Source organism: Arachis ipaensis, chromosome B1 (genome assembly GCF_059453495.1).
Source record: "Arachis ipaensis isolate K30076 ecotype BB chromosome B1, ASM5945349v1, whole genome shotgun sequence".
Classification (NCBI taxonomy): Eukaryota; Viridiplantae; Streptophyta; class Magnoliopsida; order Fabales; family Fabaceae; genus Arachis; species Arachis ipaensis.
The window spans coordinates 92338204-92344852 of NC_142436.1; the positions used below are offsets into that span (position 1 = coordinate 92338204).

General features: G+C 38.9%; 1 non-coding gene across 1 annotated transcript; it reads left to right on the forward strand.

The window, feature by feature from the left end:
- The first annotated feature begins 1043 nt into the window (after window positions 1–1043).
- Window positions 1044–1152, forward strand: LOC148577473 (small nucleolar RNA R71). The gene has a single exon (XR_015904290.1). It is a non-coding gene; the product is annotated as a small nucleolar RNA R71 (small nucleolar RNA).
- Window positions 1153–6649: the final 5497 nt, after the last annotated feature.

Genomic DNA, 6649 nt, shown 5'->3' on the forward strand with positions numbered 1-6649 from the left:
AAAAAGCGTATAAATTATCCGCTCATCACCACTCTAGAACATGCCTATGATAGATGGTGCATGAAATTGTGATCTCAGGCAACGGCGCCAAAAAAAACTCAGGACGCACGTCTTAATAAATCGTTTTTCATTCACAACTTCGATACAACTAACCAGCAAGTGCACTGGGTCGTCCAAGTAATAAAACCTTACGTGAGTAAGGGTCGATCCCACGGAGATTGTTGGTATGAAGCAAGCTATGGTCTTCTTCACTGGGATTCACGTCCTCTCCTTCCCTTTCAAGTTCGGCCATGGTGATCAATTCAATGGCCTTGCACTCTCCTTTTGGATTCTCTTCTGTATTGCTTGGGAGAGTACTAGGAGGGATTTCAGTGATACTTTTACTCAGCTGGCCCACTTGTGCTTCCAAATTTCTAATGGAATACCTTGTTTCATTCATGAAACTCACAGTGGCCTTAGATAGATCAGAGACTAAGTTTGCTAAATTAGAGGTACTTTGTTCAGAGTTCTCTGTCTGTTGCTGAGTGGAAAAGGCTTGCTATTGCTAAACCTGTTTCTTCCACCATTATTAAAGCCTTGTTGAGGCTTTTGATCCTTCCATGAGAGATTTGGATGATTTCTCCATGATGGATTATAGGTGTTTCCATAAGGTTCACCTAAGTAATTCACCTCTGTTATTACAGGGTTCTCAGGATCATAAGCTTCTTCTTTAGAAGATGCCTCTTTAGTACTGTTGGATGAAGCTTGCATTCCATTCAGACTCTGAGAGATCATATTGACTTGCTGAGTCAATATTTTGTTCTGAGCCAATATGGCATTAAGAGTATCAATTTCAAGAACTCCCTTCTTCATAGGCGTCCCATTATTCACAGGATTCCTTTCAGAAGTGTACATGAACTGGTTATTTGCAACCATGTCAATGAGTTCTTGAGCTTCTGCAGGCGTTTTCTTTAGGTGAATGGATCCACCTGCAGAAGTATCCAATGACATCTTTGATAACTCAGACAGACCATCATAGAATATATCCAGGATGGTCCATTCTGAAAGCATGTTAGAAGGACACTTTTTGGTCAACTGTTTGTATCTTTCCCAAGCTTCATAGAGGGATTCACCTTCTTTTTGTCTGAAGGTTTGAACATCCACTCTAATCTTGCTCAGCTTTTGAGGAGGAAAGAACTTGGCTAAGAAAGCTGTGACCAGCTTATCCCAAGAGTTCAGGCTGTCTTTGGGTTGAGAGTCCAACCACACTCTAGCTCTGTCTCTTACAGCAAAAGGGAAAAGCATGAGCCTGTAGACTTCAGGATCTACTCCATTAGTCTTAACAGTATCACATATCTGCAAGAATTCAGTTAAGAACTGAAAAGGATCTTCAGATGGAAGTCCATGAAACTTGCAGTTCTGCTGCATCAGAGAAACTAGCTGAGGTTTCAGCTCAAAGTTGTTTGCTCCAATGGCAGGAATGGAGATGCTTCTTCCATGTAAATTGGAATTAGGTGCAGTAAAGTCACCAAGCATTCTCCTTGCATTATTGTTGTTAGGTTCGGCTGCCATCTCCTTTACTTGTTTGAAATTTTCAATAAGGTTGTCTCTGGATTATTGTAATTTAGCTTCTCTTAGTTTCCTCTTCAGAGTCCTTTCAGGTTCTGGATAAGCTTCAACAAGAATACCTTTTTCTCTGTCCCTGCTCATAAGAAAGAGAAGAGAAAAAGAAAAGAAGAGGAATCCTCTATGTCACAGTAAAGAGGTTCCTTATTGTTAGTCGAAGAAGAGAAGAAGAAGAAAAAATTCGAACACAGATAGAAGAGGGGGGTTCGAATTTGGTGAGTGATGTGAGGAAGAGATGTTAGTAGATGAATAAATAAATAGAATAAGATGAGAGAGGGAGAGGATTTTCGAAAATAATTTTTGAAAAAGAGTTAGTGATTTTCGAAAATAGTTTTTGAAAAAGGTTAGTAATTTTCGAAAATTAAAATTAAAAAATTAAAATAATTAATTAATTAAAAAGAGATTTTGAAAAAGAGGGAAGATGTTTTCGAAAATTAGAGAGAGAGAGAGTTAGTTAGGTGGTTTTGAAAAAGATAAGAAACAAACAAAAAGTTAGTTAGTTAGTTGAAACAAATTTTGAAAAGATAAGAAGTTAGGAAGTTAGAAAAGATATTTTGAAATCATATTTTTGAAAAAGATAAGATGAGAAGATATTTTTGAAAAGATATGATAAAAATTAGTTTTTTCGAAAAAAGATTTGATTTTTAAAATCACAATTAATGACTTGATTCACAAGAAATCACAAGATATGATTCTAGAACTTAAAGTTTGAATCTTTCTTACAAGTAAGTAACAAACTTGAAATTTTTGAATCAAAACATTAATTGTTATTATTATTTTCGAAAATTTGATACAAAAATAAGAAAAAGATTTTTGAAAAATATTTTTATAACTTTCGAAAATAACTAAGAAAAATGAAAAAGATTTGATTTTTGAAAAAGATTTTGAAAAAGATAAGATTTTTAAATTGAAAATTTGATTTGACTCATAAAAACAACTAGATTTTAAAAATTTTTTAAAAAGTCAAATCTAATTTTCGAAATTTTGAGAGAGAAAAAGGGAAAGATATTTTTTTGATTTTTGAATTTTTAATGAAGAGAGAGAAAAAAAACAAGAAAAATGATGCAATGCATGAAAGTTATGGATCAAAACAATGAATGCATGCAAGAATGCTATGAATGTCAAGATGAACACCAAGAACACTATGAAGATCATGATGAACATCAAGAACACATTTTTGAAAAATTTTTAATGCAAAGAAAACATGCAAGACACCAAACTTAGAATTCTTTAATGCTTAGACACTAAGAATTCAAGAATGCATATGAAAAACAAGAAAAGACACAAAACATGCAAATGCAAAGATCAAACAAGAAGACTTACCAAGAACAACTTGAAGATCATGAAGAACACTATGAATGCCTGATTTTTTTTGAAAAAATGCAAGATGCACATGAAATTGACACCAAACTTATAACATGACTCAAGACTCAAACAAGAACACAAAAATATTTTTGATTTTTATGATTTTCTAATTTTTTTTATTTTTTTTGAAAATTATTTGAAAAACAAAAATAAGGATTTCAAAATCTTTAATATGAATTCCAGGAATCTTGTGTTCTTTTAGTCTAAAGCTCCAATCAAAGGGTCAGACATGGTTTATTAGCCATTCAAGCTTTAGAATGGATTTACATCCATTGAGGTGATTAGTTGAAGACCAATCCCAAAGGAGTTTGGGTATGGCTTTTCAGCCAGATAGGATTCAACATGTTACCATGAAACTCTAGAATTCATTCTTGAAAGTTTTGAAGCCATAGAATAATTTTTTTTTTCGAAAACAAAGGAGAAAATTTTGAAAGATTTTTGAAAAATTTTTGAAAACAAAACAAAACGAAAATTACCTAATCTGAGCAACAAGATGAACCGTCAGTTGTCCAAACTCGAACAATCCCCGGCAACGGCGCCAAAAACTTGGTGCGCAGAAATTGTGATTACACTTTGATTATGTAAAATTCATTGCTCTTTCTTTTCCTGGCAATGGCGCCAAAAAAAACATGATGCCAATACCATGGTTCACAACTTCGCACAACTAACCAGCAAGTGCACTGGGTCATCCAAGTAATACCTTACATGAGTAAGGGTCGAATCCCACGGAGATTGTTGGTATGAAGCAAGCTATAGTCACCTTGTAAATCTCAGTCAGGCAGATATAAAATAGTAATGGGGTTTTCGAAAATAATACTAAAATAAGGATAGAAATACTTATGTAATTCATTGGTTAGAACCTCAGATAAGCGTATAGAGATGCTTTCGTTCCTCTGAACCTCTGCTTTCCTGCTATCTTCATCCAATCAATCTTATTCCTTTCTATGGCTGGCTTTATGTAAGGATGTCACCGGTGCCAATGGCTACTTTCGATCTCTCTCGGGAAAATGATCCAAATGCTCTGTCATAACACGGCTAATCGTCTGGAGGCATCACCTTTGTCGTTGGTTGCATCCTATTCCTCCCTGTGAAAATGGTCCGATGCGCTGTCACTGCATGGCTAATCATCTGGAGGTTCTCGATCATACTGGAATAGGATTTACTATCCTTTTGCGTCTGTCACTACGCCCAGCACTCGCGAGTTTTGAGTTCGTCACAGTCATTCAATCCCAGAGTCCTACTCGGAATACCACGAACAAGGTTTAGACTTTCCGGACTCTCATGAATGCCGCCATCAATCTAGCTTATACCACGAAGATCCCAACATCTCGGACTCGGTCCCCTGTATTAGTAATCTAAGAGATACTCATTCAATCGAAGGTAGAACGGGAGTGGTTGTCAGGCACGTGTTCATAGGGAATGATGATGATTGTCACGTTCATCACATTCAGGTTGAAGTGCGAATGAATATCTTAGAAGTGGAATAAGTTGAATTGAATAGAAAACAGTAGTACTTTGCATTAATCTTTGAGGAACAGTAGAGCTCCACACCTTAATCTATGGAGTGTAGAAACTCTACCATTGAAAATACATAAGTGAATAGAGGGTAATCATGGCCGAGTGGCCAGCCTCCCATGGAGATCTAGAGATCTAAAAATGATCAAAAGATGTCTAATACAATAGTAAAAGGTCCTATTTATAATAAACTAGCTACTAGGGTTTACAGAAGTAAGTAATTGATGCATAAATCCACTTCCGGGGCCCACTTGGTGTGTGCTTGGGCTGAGCTTGAAGTCTACACGTGGAGAGGTCATTCTTGGAGTTGAACGCCAGCTTTTGTGCCAGTTTGGGCGTTGAACTCCACTTTGCAGCTTGTTTCTGGCGCTGGACGCCGGAATTGGGCAGAGAGCTGATGTTGAACGCCAGTTTGCGTCGTCTAAACCTGTTCAAAGTATGGACTATTATACATTGCTGGAAAGCCCTGGATGTCTACTTTCCAACTCAATTGGAATCGCGCCATTTCGAGTTTTGTAGCTCCAGAAAATCCACTTTGAGTGCAGGGAGGTCAGAATCCAACAGCATCAGCAGTCCTTCTTCAACCTCTGAATCTGATTTTTGCTCAAGTCCCTCAATTTCAGCCAGAAAATACCTGAAATCACAGAAAAACACACAAACTCATAGTAAAGTCCAGAAATGTGAATTTAACATAGAAACTAATGAAAACATCCCTAAAAGTAACTAGATTCTACTAAAAACATACTAAAAACAATACCAAAAAGCGTATAAATTATCCGCTCATCAGAGACTAACATGATTAATGAAGAAGAATGGGATAATTCATAGGGTTGCGATAGCATACCATCCTCAGACCAATGGGCAAGCCGAGGTATCAAACAGAGAGATAAAGCATATCTTGCAGAAGATAGTCAAACCTCATCGAAAAGACTGGAGCACCAGGCTACAAGATGCACTCTGGGCATACAGAACAGCATACAAAACACCCATTGGGATGAGTCCTTTCTGCTTAGTTTATGGAAAATCTTGCCATCTCCTAGTTGAAGTAGAACATAGAGCCTTTTGGGCAGTCAAGGAGTGCAATATGGGAATTGAGAAAGCCGGAGTTGAAAGGAAGTTGCAACTGCAAGAACTGGAGAGCCTTCGCCTAGAAGCTTATGAGAACTCAAGAATATACAAGGAAAAGATGAAGGCTATACATGATCAGCATATCAAGAAAAAAGAGTTCCAACCTGAGGAATTAGTCCTCCTTTACAAATCTCGACTGAGGCTCTTGCCAGGTAAGTTGAGATCAAGATGGGAAGGTCCATATAGAGTAGAGAAGGCCAAACCGTACGGAGTTTATCACCTAAGTCATCCTTCAAGATCTGAACTTATCAAAGTTAATGGACAACGCCTGAAGCTATACCATGGTGAGAAGATGCAGAAAAACAAGGAGCTTGAGATCTTCCTCTTGGAAGATCCCCACATAGCAGAAGATTGAGCTAGTGGAGCGTCCAACTTACGGACGTTAAAGCAAAGTGCTAGGTGGGAGACAACCCACCATGGTATGATCGTTCTTTTCTTTATTTTTAGTTTTTCATATTCAATAACTCTTCTGCATATTAAAAAAAAAAAAAAGCCACGCGACGCGACCGCATCAGCGACGCGTCCGCGTCGCAAGGAGAGGTGAGAAAAATAAAAACGAATAGAGACTCACGCTGGAGGGTGGCTGGAGGCGTGCCAGTAGCACAATTCGACCCATCCGCGTCGCCAATGCGTCCGCGTCGTATGGGCATAATGGCCTCCCACGCGACCGCGTGGCCCACGCGGCCGCGTGCCCTGATTTTCAACGTAAAAAGTGTGCACAACAGATTATTGTGCGAGAGTGGTGCTGGATTGGTGCTGAACGCACAATTCTACCCACACGGACGCATGGCCCACGCGTCCGCGTCGTTCCCTTCTGAAGCCCACTCACGCAATCGTATGCTCCACGCGATCGCGTCACCCCAAATTTGGCAAATATATCAATTCGAACAGAGAGTTGTGCAGGCGCGAGGCTGCACTCGCGCCAGAAGCACAACATGGGTCACGCGACCGCATGACCGACGCGACCGCATCACCTGAATGGATCGCAATCGCACGAACGCGTGCTCCATGCGGCCGCGTCGCTTGCGTCGCACAG